The following is a 12,697-nucleotide window of genomic DNA, read 5'->3' on the forward strand; positions in this document are numbered from 1 at the left end:
TGTTTCTGTGCGGTTAATGATTAAGAAATGTGCACATGTCTTGATAAATATGTGTACATCTCTGTATGTGTGCGTGTATACATCTATATATGCATATATACGTTCAAGAATGTGAACTTTGGGCTTCCCTGGTGGCGCAGTGGTTGAGAATCTGCCTGCTAATGCAGGGGACACGGGTTCGAGCCCTGGTCTGGGAAGATCCCACATGCCACGGAGCAGCTGGGCCCGTGAGCCACAATTGCTGAGCCTGCGCGTCTGGAGCCTGTGCCCCGCGACGGGAGGGGCCGCGATAGAGAAAGGCCCGCGCACCGCGATGAAGAGCGGTCCCCGCACCGCGATGAAGAGTGGCCCCCGCTTGCCGCAACTGGAGAAAGCCCTCGCACGAACCGAAGACCCAACACAGCCAAAAATAAATAAATAAATAAATAAATAAGAAAATCCTTAAAAAAAAAAAAAAAAAAAAAAAAAAAAAAAAAAAGAATGTGAACTTTGCAACAGGACTAAAAACATCATAGAAAACAATCATATTTCCAAGTCCTAAGGTTAGCAGGTAATCTTTTACTCCATTTGATTAAAACTTTCAGCTACCAAGATACTTGTATTATTTCCAGTAGAGTTATCCTTGTAACAATGACAGTTCAGTTACTTTACCAGAATCCTTAGTCAAGGCTAATTATCCAGGTAGTGGCTTTCCTGGGTTTTGTTTCCTTTTATCCCTGTAACTCTGTTTCTTTGTCTCAGTCACGTTTTTTTCTTGGTGGTAAAGGGGGCCGTCTTCCCTCTTGGTACCCCGAGGCAGAGGGGGTGATGGGGAGAGCACCTCCTTTCCCAGAAGCCTAAATGGAACAGTCGTGTTCAGTAGGGGAAAATTCCTCCACTGACTTGGCAGGCAGGAACAGTCTTGGAGTCCTCCAGAATTTAAAGCAGGATTTAAACACGTTTAAAAGAGAAAATGAGAAATAAATAAAAGTATTTTGGAGACGTCGTAAACTTTTTGTTTTTAGAGAAATGCTTACTCCATTATTAAAATAATGATTGACTTTATTTCATGATAGCATACACATCATATGAAATTAGGACGACTTACCATTTCAAATTTAAAATACGTATTAAATAAGTGACTACGATGGTGTTGTATTAAACAGCGTTTATGTTTCCACTTTGATTATATGCCTGGTGTAATGAAGGAACAGACTGCCTTCTTGTCCCCTTTAAAAAATGGAATAATTATTGGATGGTTTTGATATCTGGTTGGAATCTTAAAATCTGGTTGGAACTTTTAGAATCATCAAACATAGTTTATATGCATCAAGGAAGTAAAAACATGGTTGGAATTAGCAGACAGACCTACTGGCCTCTGGCAAACAATGCAGAAAAAATTACTGGTAATTTTGACTAGGGATCCTCAAAATTGAAATATTTAAAAGGCATACAGATCATCTGAGATTCTTATTAAAATGCAGATTCTGCTTCAGGAGGTCTGGGGCATTGCTCAAGTTCTAGCAAGTTTCCAGGTGATGCTGATGGTGTGTAGCCAATACTTTGAGTCACAGGCTAATTGTCACGCCTTTAGCATTCTTTAAAAAATATATATATATATATATAAACCTCTGATAAGGATAAATAATTTTTTAAATATATAATTATAATGTAAATGCATACTTAATTTATACAAATATAATTATATAATATACAATACACATTTAAATTAAATATATTAAATATATATATTATATATATATTTAATATATATAATGTTTATTCTTATAAACATATAAACGTATAAGTGTATAAGTTATACACTTAACGTATAAACATATAAACGTATAAGTGTTTATTCTTGTCAAAAGTTAAAAGGTAACTAGTCTGTGTTTAATGGATATGAACTTTGAACTTTTCCTAGAATTTCTTAGGATCTAGTAAAGACTTTTTCCTTGTTAGTGTTCTCACTTTTTGAAATTCGGATTACCATTACCTTAGGGTAATTCTTTCAGAACTATGCGTTTATATATATACATATATATATACACGAGTATACATAGCAACAAAGGTTTTCATCTCCATATTTTCAAGAAGGATAGTTTTCCCTATGACACATGTGGTTTGTGTTTGGGGGTCTGTGTGTGCTTGCGTGATTTCATCTTGAAATAACTGAGCTGAAAACTTTTGTTCTCTGTGTCCTAAAATTCAACTGAACTGATCCTAAAGCAACCCTTTTCTAGCCAGGCAAATCAGAGAAATTTTAAATATCTCACCTTGATTTTTGACATTCATCTGTAATCTTCTGTTATTTTCAGCATTAAAAATGCTATTAATGTTAACAGTTATGATGGTCATTACATCCACTGTGCTTCTTTTCGGCCCAAGGACGTAAGAGTATTTTTTTTCCCAATGGAAGTATGTTAAAGTACATAGTTAAAGTGGATTTTAATAGATAACTTAAATATCTCCACAGTATAAAATATTTACAGAAGAAATCTAAGAATTTTTTAATCATAAAAATTCAAATAATAGCATCAAAGCACCAGGGAACAAATTTTCAATTGAAAATAAGTTTGGAGCAGGAATGAAAACACTTCTTAGGGCACAGATTTCCCTGGTAATTGACTAGTTGAACAGACAATTACCAGTAGTGTATTTTAAAAGGAAAAAAGAACATCTTAATGGCATTCTCTGAAAGGTAACAGAAGTCTAGGTTACTGAGCTAAAACCTAAGGGAAAATTGGTTTGATCCAACTCTATCCTTACTCCTTCCAGGATCCTTTTGAAATAGGAGCAAATTTATTCTTGGATGCTATAGAATCTGACAATTGGAAGAAAATTTACAGAGTGGAATCTTCTATATTGAATCTAAATCATCCAAGTCAAGGTATGTTTGGAAACTAGAGTCCCACACTTACCCTTAAAGCTTAGCAGCATTTTAATATCCCTAATCACAGTCTTCCTTATGACACTCTAATTCTGTTTACCTTGGCCCAGCCCTGGAGATGCAGCGAAGGCCCTAGTCACAGTCAACATTTATACATTGAAAATATCCATTAAACAGTATTCTCTCCTTCTTCAAACAACGTTATCCCAATGACTTAAATCATTTTTCCGGATTGATTTCATTTTATATCCTTTTTTTTTTTTTTTTAACTTTTGGGTTTATTTACTTATTTATGGCTGTGTTGGGTCTTCGTTTCTGCGCGAGGGCTTTCTCTAGTTGCGGCAAGCAGGGGCCACTCTTCATCGCGGTGCACGGGCCTCTCATTATCGTGGCCTCTCTTGTTGCGGAGCACAGGCTCCAGACGCGCAGGCTCAGTACTTGTGGCTCACGGGCCTAGTTGCTCCGCGGCATGTGGGATCCTCCCAGACCAGGGCTCGAACCCGTGTCCCCTGCATTGGCAGGCAGATTCTCAACCACTGCGCCACCAGGGAAGCCCTTTTATATCCTTTTGATCCTTTTTTCCATGTCATCTACCATTTCTCTGCAGCCTCTTCAACTCTAGGAATCAAAACTGGGCTCCAGCGGCCCACTAACTGTGGAACTTCTTGAGGCAGAATGACTGATTACCCCCTGCGTCTGCTGGCCGGGTGGCCATGGGCCTTGAAGCAGGGGGCCCCAGCCAGGAGCGCCAGCATCTCCTGGGCAGATGTTAAAATGCAGAGTCTCAGGCCTCAGCCCAGACCTACTGACTCAGAAACCTGAGGCGTGAGGCCCTGCAGTCTGACTTTTAACACGCCCTCCAGATGATTCTGATGCACACTTGAGTTTGAGAACCATGCCATGCAGCTCTGACCAAATCCTGACATCGTTCTGGCATAACTAAGGGCATTAAGGTCTCATCAGGACTAGGACCCCACTGGCTTTTCTGCTGCCTGTGCCCTGATCGATGATTCTGGTTTGTGGTGTGCTGCCTTGCACTGATTACTGTGGCACTTGTCGCTGTTTTCGGGGTTATTTTCTAATTCGTCAAGGTCAATTGAACTTCTGCCCCTTCCAGCAGGGCCGTTCCACTGTCATGCACCACGTATGTCGTGCTGGATGACAGTTTAATGGATGTAGAGACAATTCAGTGGGAGGGGAAAAGTCCAGCCAGACCTCCTGCTTGGCATCATGGAGACTAGTCTGGTGCTTTTCCTGTACGTGACCTATCTGTGAACCTTCCAGAATATTCCACAGGCAAGGCAGTGGTCCCGCCATGCATCATCTGTCTGTCCACACCCACCATCTCCGGCCATGGGACTTGCTGCTCACACCCACACGTGCGTGTACACAGCACACCCTCGCCCCTCCTCTCTCACTGTACGTACCTCCGCCTTGCTTCTCCGTTGCCCAGGTCTGAAGTCGTCGGTGGGGACGCCCAGAGGATGAGGGCCTCGAAGGCGGTTGACTGTGTGTCTGACCCCCAGGCTAGTTCCGTGGCGTCAGGACAAGAACACGGACGTGATTACACAGTGAGCGCGGTTCTCAGGATATAGGCTGGCAGTCACCCCCTCCCCCCCGCCCCCAGTACACATACTAACCTCATCATCCTGTCGCTGATGGTCCAGAAAGGTCAGGAAAGAAGAGCAATAGTCAGATATTGAGCAGGACCCCTGTGGATTCTAGGGACTGCCTGGAGGCTGGAGCCAAGTTGCATATGGTGACACTTAGCAGAGTAGGATGTCATTTTCATGGGTGTGTACACTTCCAAATCACTACATTGATTTGGTCACTTTTCTCTAGGAACGTTTGAAGCTATGAGAACATAACCTATTTTAAAGATGCAAAAAATGATGATTATTAAAGACACTCTCTCTTTGTCAGTTCAAGATCCAGTGTAAGAAGCAGCACATCCTGCAATAAAGGACGCAGAGGTGCTTCTCTCCCTTAGGAGGCTTTGGGACAAAGGCGGCTGCTCTCCCAGCCCAGAGACCAAATACTTCACAGATGTGGATGCACTGGAGAATTTGGCTTGTCTTCAAGTGAAAATCTAGGTATTTTTGAAACTTCTGAATCCAGAGTTTATGACTGAAGTTAAGTGAAAACACTGGTCTCGCAGCCCCCAGTGCTACCCCAGGGACCTCGCTCTCTCTGAATGTTTCCACCCCGTGGGAAGGTTGTCCTGGGACAGGCGCTTCCTCTCAGCCCTCCCACCCCCAACAAACTTCACCTTGTAAACAGGCTCCAGCCGGAGTGAGAAGCAGAGCCGGCCCTGGTTCAGGCTGTTCTCATTCAAAAGCCATCGCTCTGCGTTTAGGTCATTGCTTTAGTTCTGGGACAGGTGACGAATCCTGAGAGGTCTTTTCACATAGTATGTTTTGAAGCTTATTTCACTCTACCCCGCCCTGCTGTTGGTGTGAAGATGGTTTCTTCCGTCTCTCAGACTTGGTTTCCCCTCTAGTTAGCGGCCAGCTCTTATTGACTTCCTCCAGGAAGCCCTCCTGGGTTGAAGAGGTTTGGGAAAGAAAACCTATCGGCCTCAGTGTGCCTGCCTCTACCTGCAGACCTACCAGAGTGACAGGGCTTGAGTCAGCAACGTTGACCATAGCTGCCATTTCTATTGGAGTAAAAATAGGTTTATGATTTTAAGAGGGGAGATATCAATGGCTACGTAGTCTTCATGAATAAAATGATTGGGAACATGGGCTCTGGACACAGACCACCTGGGTTCACATCACTTCCGATTGCCGGGTTTGGGGTGCGTTACATAACCTCTCTGAACCTCCGTGTCCTGGTTTTATGAAACGAGCATGACCCAGGAACCCACCACACAGCCCGGTGATATGGGACACAGGAAGGGTTTAGCATATAGCGCTTTGCACAGACCTACTTGAATGTTATTTTGCATTAGTATTATTATTAGTGCTGCTGCTAATGGGTGTATTGACTTACTCATTTTTTTTTTTTTTTTTTTTTGTCTGCATTGGGTCTTCGTTGCTGCATGCGGGCTTTCTCTAGTTGCGGCGAGTGGGGGCTACTCTTCGTTGTGGTGCACAGGCTTCTCATTGCGGTGGCTTCTCTTGTTGTGGAGCACAGGCTCTAGGCGTGCGGGCTTAGTAGTTGTGGTGTGCGGGCTCAGTAGTTGTGGCTCACGGGCTTAGTTGCTCCGCGGCATGTGGGATCTTCCCGGACCAGGGCTCGAACCCGTGTCCCCTGCATTGGCAGGCGGATTCTTAACCACTGTGCCACCAGGGAAGCCCCGACTCACTCATTCTTCACACCCTTGAAGGTAGTATTGGAAAACCAGCCTTCAAAGGGGGGACGCTTGCGCACCGCAGGTTGAGAGCCAGTCCTACAAGCCTCCTCCTTCTGTGGACCCTGGTGCTCTGCTCTGCCCGTCCTGGAGCTCAACACACTTCTGGGCCCAAATCGTCCAACGATTTATTGGCTTAATAAGTGACGCTGCATTTCAGAAGTCATTGCATTTTCAGCACAGGCGCTATGATGTTTGCATGCCCAAAACCTCAGTACAAAACTTAACAGACGCACTAGTCAACGCCATTCTTTGTCACAGCAGGGCTGCCAAGCTCGGAAGAGGGATTTGCAAATTTGAAATTACAGGAAGATAGGTCAATTGAAGAAACTCTCAAAATATGCTAACCAACAAAAACAGAAATTTTTTAAAAAGCAGGACAGCTGCTTTCTTAGTTCTCCTGAGGGAGAAAAGCACAGATTGTCTATTTTCCAGTCTGCCAAGTTTATAGGCTTTCTAAGAAGATGGTCTATATATTTGATAAAAGATTGCACTGAAAATGGTGGATTTGGCAGTTCATTTCAGTATAGCAGTCAATTGACTCATAGAACTTGAGACCCAAGAATAATAATCCTTACGTCAAGCAACATCTAGTAAGAGTATATTCAGTGGAGTGTGTGTGTGTGTGTATAACCTATGTAGTCTCATTTTAGGTTTTGAAACAGTTTGTAAAACTGTTGAGGATATATAAAATCAAACTTGATTTTTCTGCAAAAGGTATTAAATAAAATGGGAATAGGACAAAACTGAAGCATTCAAGAACACATACTCAGTTTTTCCAAACATGTTTTTTTATATACTTTTAAAAGCATACAGTTCCATAATTAGTGAGTTATTCTTAATGTCAGTGTTTAACGTCAGTGTTACGTATTTTGGATTGTATAATTTTGTTTGGTAGATACTTAGTATAGAACTACCAAATCTAAACAGTTACCATTAAAAGCTATATCAACGGTTACTTAAGAGAAGTAAAATAAAATAACCATCAGCCCTATTTCTGTTTATTCCTATGTATGTCTATCTATTTTGATCACCTAGAAAAACTCTGGAGCAGGGCTGTCTGATGGAACTTTCTGTGGCAATGGGAAAGTTCTGTGTGTGCTATTCAGTACAGTAACTGCCAGCCTTGTGTGACTACTGAGCATTTGAAATGTGGCTAGTGAGACTGAGGGACTGAATTTTTAATTTTGTTTCATTTCAATCGATTTAAATGAAATTTAAAAAGCCATGTGGCTCTTAGCTACTGTACTGCACAGCACATATCTAGATACGTACTACTTCTCTCATGGAGACAACTGCAAGGAAGACTAGTTCCTTTGGGTTTGTTTGATTTAGGATTCAGCCGAGGCAGGGAATGCCCGGGATCCTGGGATGGATGTAGAGAAGGGTCACCCAGAGAGCTTCCTAGAGCAATGGGTCTCGGGGGCGTGGAGTCGGCTTTACTGAGAACAGTTCTCCACGGGTCAGTCCTTTGGGGTTGATAGCAACTCATGGAGCCGTGAAGGATGCACAACCCCCGCCCCCACACCAAGCCAGCCCCAGACAAGCAAGCCAGCCCCCCGGCTTCCCACCCACGCGATCTGCTTGCTGTGCGTGGCGGCAGCTCAGACCCCTCCCTGCGGGACCATCTCCCGGCTCACTCCTTCCTGAGTGTGGACGCTGAGGTCTGGGTCAGATCGGAGCCCCCAGGTTTACTGGCTGCCGTGCCGTCTCGGGCCACAGCCCTGATCCACCACCCCACCCCATCCGTGCCTTTCTCTTTAGACCGTCGTGGTGGAAGTCACGGCCTTGAGCTGGCTGCCACACCGTCTCGGGCCAGGTGTGCTGTGCTAAGGCGGTTGGTTTGTGCCTGCCGTTGGGGACGCCTGTCTGAGTGCTGGGCTCTTGCTTTCTGCCTGTGCCACCTCGGGTGAGTCACTTCACTTCTGTAAGCCCAAACGTCCTTCTCTGTGAGATGCTGCTCACGGAGATCACGGAGATACAGTCGCATCCCTGACGGACTCCCAAGGGGGCTGTTTTTATTATTGTGAACGAGAATCCTCCTGAGTGTCAGCACAAGCAAGTGTCCCCTAACCTAAAAAAAGTCAGATATTATTTCCCAAACAGGTAAAGCAAGCCTAGAGAGATGAAGGGCGGGATCCACAATCATGGGACTCGGAGTGGGTTGGTCCACCTCCCGCTTCCCAGCACAGGGCTCTTCGTCTGAGGCTGGTCTAAAGTGATGGAGCGGAGGAAACGTAGCAGATTTCAGTGAGACTCTCCTCTCTACTTCTAAAGAAGTAGAAGTCCTGGTTCATTACTGACACTTCAGGAAATTCAGAAAAGCACAAAGGAGGACACATACATCTACCGTTCTCCTACCCATTGATAACCACTTGGGGTAGTTGTGTATTTTCTTTCATTATTCATGAATGCTTCTCTGAAACCTCAGCTCATACTGTTGTAAGTGATGATCGCTAACACTTACAGGGCCCAGCACAGTGCTAAGTGCTTCACCTGCATTCCGTTTTAGACCATAATTTGTTAACATGCTGTTTTATCACTTCATGTATGGTGAACACATTTCCACAGGCATGGCCTGGTCTCTAACCACATACATACTTTTTAGTGACTCTATGGAATTATATCAGATGCAAATACTGTTGTTATTTAACCAGTCCTCTTTTTATTGATTATCTAGCCAATTTCCAATTTTATTATTGGAAACACACTTTAAGGAATAGCCCCGAATGCACGTTTGCCCACATCTGTGATTTTTCTCTAAAAATCCTAGAAGTGGGGGGAGTTCCCTGGAGGTCCAGTGGTTAGGATTCGGTGCTTTCACTGCTGTGGCCCAGGGTTCAATCCCTGGTCAGGGAACTAAGATCCCACAAGATGTGGAGCGTGGCAAAAATATAAACAAACACTACATAACTTAGTATTGTTTGTCTTTCATTTGTATAAAAAATAATATGATGCTATTTTACATCCTTTAAAAGACAAATTAATTAATTGAAAAAATCCTAGAAGAGGAATTACTGCATCAAATTTCCAAACTGTCTTCCAGGTAACAATTCACAATCCTACCATCAATTCATGCAGATGTCCTCAGTAGATTCGATTTTATTCTAGGTATGTTTGCACACATGACGAAGGCAGAATGATTCGGATGATTCTGCTGAGTGAGTGATGGCCTGGTAGGTCATACCCCAGTGGTACAATGGGCTCCATCTCAACCCAGAGGCACAAAGAGGAGAGACGTAAGACTCCAGGCAGATGGGGAAGGAGGGCTGAGGACGACCTCCTCGCTCCCCTCGGCACCGGTTGCATTTCTATTAGTCGATGTGCCCATCTGGGGACACCATATTTGGAAACGGTTACAGATAAATTGGAATAAATTCAGTTTAAAAAGTGATTAAAGGGTCAGGAAATAGAGTCCATGAGGAAAGATGAAAAGAATTGGATTATCTGTCCTGGAGGAAAGGAGGCCAATTAGTGACCTAATTACTACCTTAAAGTTATAAAGAACTTGAAAGAGAGTGTTTTCTTCAGTATGAATGGAGTATTGAATAAGAAGGATAGATCATATTAAAACTGGATTTTTTCCAGTTGGATACAATGAAAAGACTTTCAATGCATTATCTCATTTAATCCTTTTTTTAAAATTAATTAATTAATTAATTAATTTTTGCCTGTGTTGGGTCTTCGTTTCTGTGCAAGGGCTTTCTCCAGTGGCGGCGAGCGGGGGCCATTCTTCATCGCGGTGCGCGGGCCTCTCACTATCGCGGCCTCTCTTGTTGCGGAGCACAGGCTCCAGATGTGCAGGCTCAGTAATTGTGGCTCACAGGCTTAGTTGCTCCGCGGCATGTGGGATCTTCCCGGACCGGGGCACAAACGTGTGTCCCCTGCATTGGCAGGCGGATTCCTAACCACTGCGCCACCAGGGAAGCCCTCATTTAATCTTGATGACAACCTTTTGATGTGGGTATGTCTCTACAGGTACCATATGTATCATCTCTAGTTTACATCAAGGCACTTGAAGAAATTACTTAACTTGCTAAAGGCCCCATAGCTGCTATTCCAATCTCCACTGGATGCCCAAGCCCCTAGCACTACGCCTGGAAAAGAGTTTGTCAGTAAACACGTATTTATTGACTGTTGACTCGAGGACTTGAACCCAGATCTGCTAGACTCCAAAGCCCTGGTTCTTAACCACCGGGATACACTGTCCCCAGTGCACAAACATGCGATGCTCTTTAAAGCATCAGTGCAGCCCACATATCAGCTGTTCCCTTGCAAACATAACCTCAGTCTTGGTCTTGTCATAAGCTCTGATCTAAGCATTTGGTTTCCACAACACCTGGGGGGGGGGTCAAAGGACGAGTCCATGACATAGGGCATCGTCCCACCCCCTGACAGCCCCCCCACATGGAACTGAACTCTGCTTGCTCTATTCCTCCTCCCCCGGCTCCCGGCCCCGAAGACTTTCCTCTTTGGGACAGGATCGGAGGGCAGGAAAGGCAGGGGGAGGGGAAGAAGGAAGGGATGAGCCATGTGGGCTCGGGGGTAGGGCTGCAGGGCCCGGGGCCGCCGGCCATGTGGGGTGAGTCTGTGGGTTTGTGCATTGGATCTGCTTTAATGTTCTTCGGAAAAAGCAAGTAAACATGAAATTGTTCGGGTCGGGGCAGGGTGGAGGCTTTGTACTTGCGCTTCGCTTCCCGAGATTTCGTGATTTCGTGCATCCAGAGAAATGCAGCTGTGTCACTCTGACAGCTCCTGCCCAGAGCACGGACAGGTTCTCTGTCGCTAAATCCAACGGACGTTTCCAAGTCTGTACAGCGCTTAAACTTGCTGCTGCTTTTGGCGGCCTGACCACGGCCCTGAATGCTCCGCCGAGTGTTCTGTGTGTGGACCAGTCGAGGTGCCTACCCGGTCGGTCTTACTCGTCATGTTAACTGTTGATCCTGTTACGTGCCCCGCACTCCTCTAGGGACGGGGATGCAGTCACCCTGTGAATAAGGGAAGAGCTGCACGCCGGGTCCAGAGCCTGCCCTCACCCGCCAGCACCGCGCTTGGGGCCATGCTGAAGCCCTTCCCAAATGTTCCTTCCCTGGTGATGGATGATCGCAAGGGTACCAGCCGAGCCCCCTGCTGGGCGCTGGGAATAGACTGGTGGGACCAAGACAGCCTGAGGCCTGCCTTCACTGGGACGAGAGGGAGACCCGTTCCCCATCATCATAGCAACATAATGTGTTTGTGGTCTCGACCCCCCCCAGCCCCTGGCTCTCCCCTATTGAAGCCCCAATTATACTTGATTGTCCCTAATTGGTGACCAGTCTGTCTTCCCAGAGCACTGTGAGTTCTGCAAGGACTGGGGGCAGAATGGCCTGGGCCACCAGCCTGTCCCATGGTGGGTGGGCTCTGCTGAGGACCCAGGCTCACTCCCCAGCCGCTGGCGGCTCACAGCTGAGTGCCCCCCTCCCCCAGGCTCCCATCCGGTGACTGGTCAGTGGAGGAGGGTTGGGATAAAGGCCCAGCCCCTGCCCCGGCTCAGGATACTGAAAGGTCCTTGCTCCATCCACCCCACTGCCCAGGGTCCCCCTCTGTAACATCCCACACACAAACCTTTATCTCAAAGTTTGCTTCCTAGGGAACCTGACCTAACCAGTAGGCGTTCAGGGAACCCTTTTATTTTTAAATTGATGTATAGTTGATCTACAGTATTGTATTAATTTCTGCTGCACAGCAAAGGGATTCAGTTATATATATAGATACAGATATTCAGTCATATAGATATTCTTTTTTTACATTCTTTTCCATTATGGTTTATCACAGGATATTGACTAGAGTTCCCTGTGCTCTACGGTAGGACCTTGTTGTTTATCCAACACTTTTTTTTTTTAGAAATTCACATTCTTTTTATTTATTTATTTATTTATTTATTTATGACTGTGTTGAGTCTTCGTTTCTGTGCAAGGGCTTTCTCTAGTTGCGGCAAGTGGGGACCACTCTTCATCGCAGTGCGCGGGCCTCTCACCATCGCAGCCTCTCTTGTTGCGGAGCACAGGCTCCAGACGCACAGGCTCAGTAATTGTGGCTCACGGGCCCAGTTGCTCCGTGGCATGTGGGATCTTCCCAGACCAGGGCTCGAACCCGTGTCCCCTGCATTGGCAGGCAGATTCTCAACCACTGCGCCACCAGGGAAGCCCCTATCCAACACTTTTGAATAAATAAGACCAAGTCCACCACTCAGCCAGCCCACCTGTCTGTTCTGTGGGTAGATTCACACACACGTGGGATGAAAGAGCAAACAACAGTTATCGCAGCACCATTTGCAGTAACAAAAAATGGCAGGTGGAAACCAACTCAGTAACCACCAATAAATCAGGGTTAAATCCATGAAGTTCTTTCCATACAGTGCAACACGATGCACTCATTAAAGTTCAAAAAGCCAGCTCTTACGTGAATAAGATACGGAATAATCACAAGCATAGCGT

This window comes from Balaenoptera acutorostrata, chromosome 18, assembly GCF_949987535.1.
Source record: "Balaenoptera acutorostrata chromosome 18, mBalAcu1.1, whole genome shotgun sequence".
In the NCBI taxonomy this organism is placed as follows: domain Eukaryota; kingdom Metazoa; phylum Chordata; class Mammalia; order Artiodactyla; family Balaenopteridae; genus Balaenoptera; species Balaenoptera acutorostrata.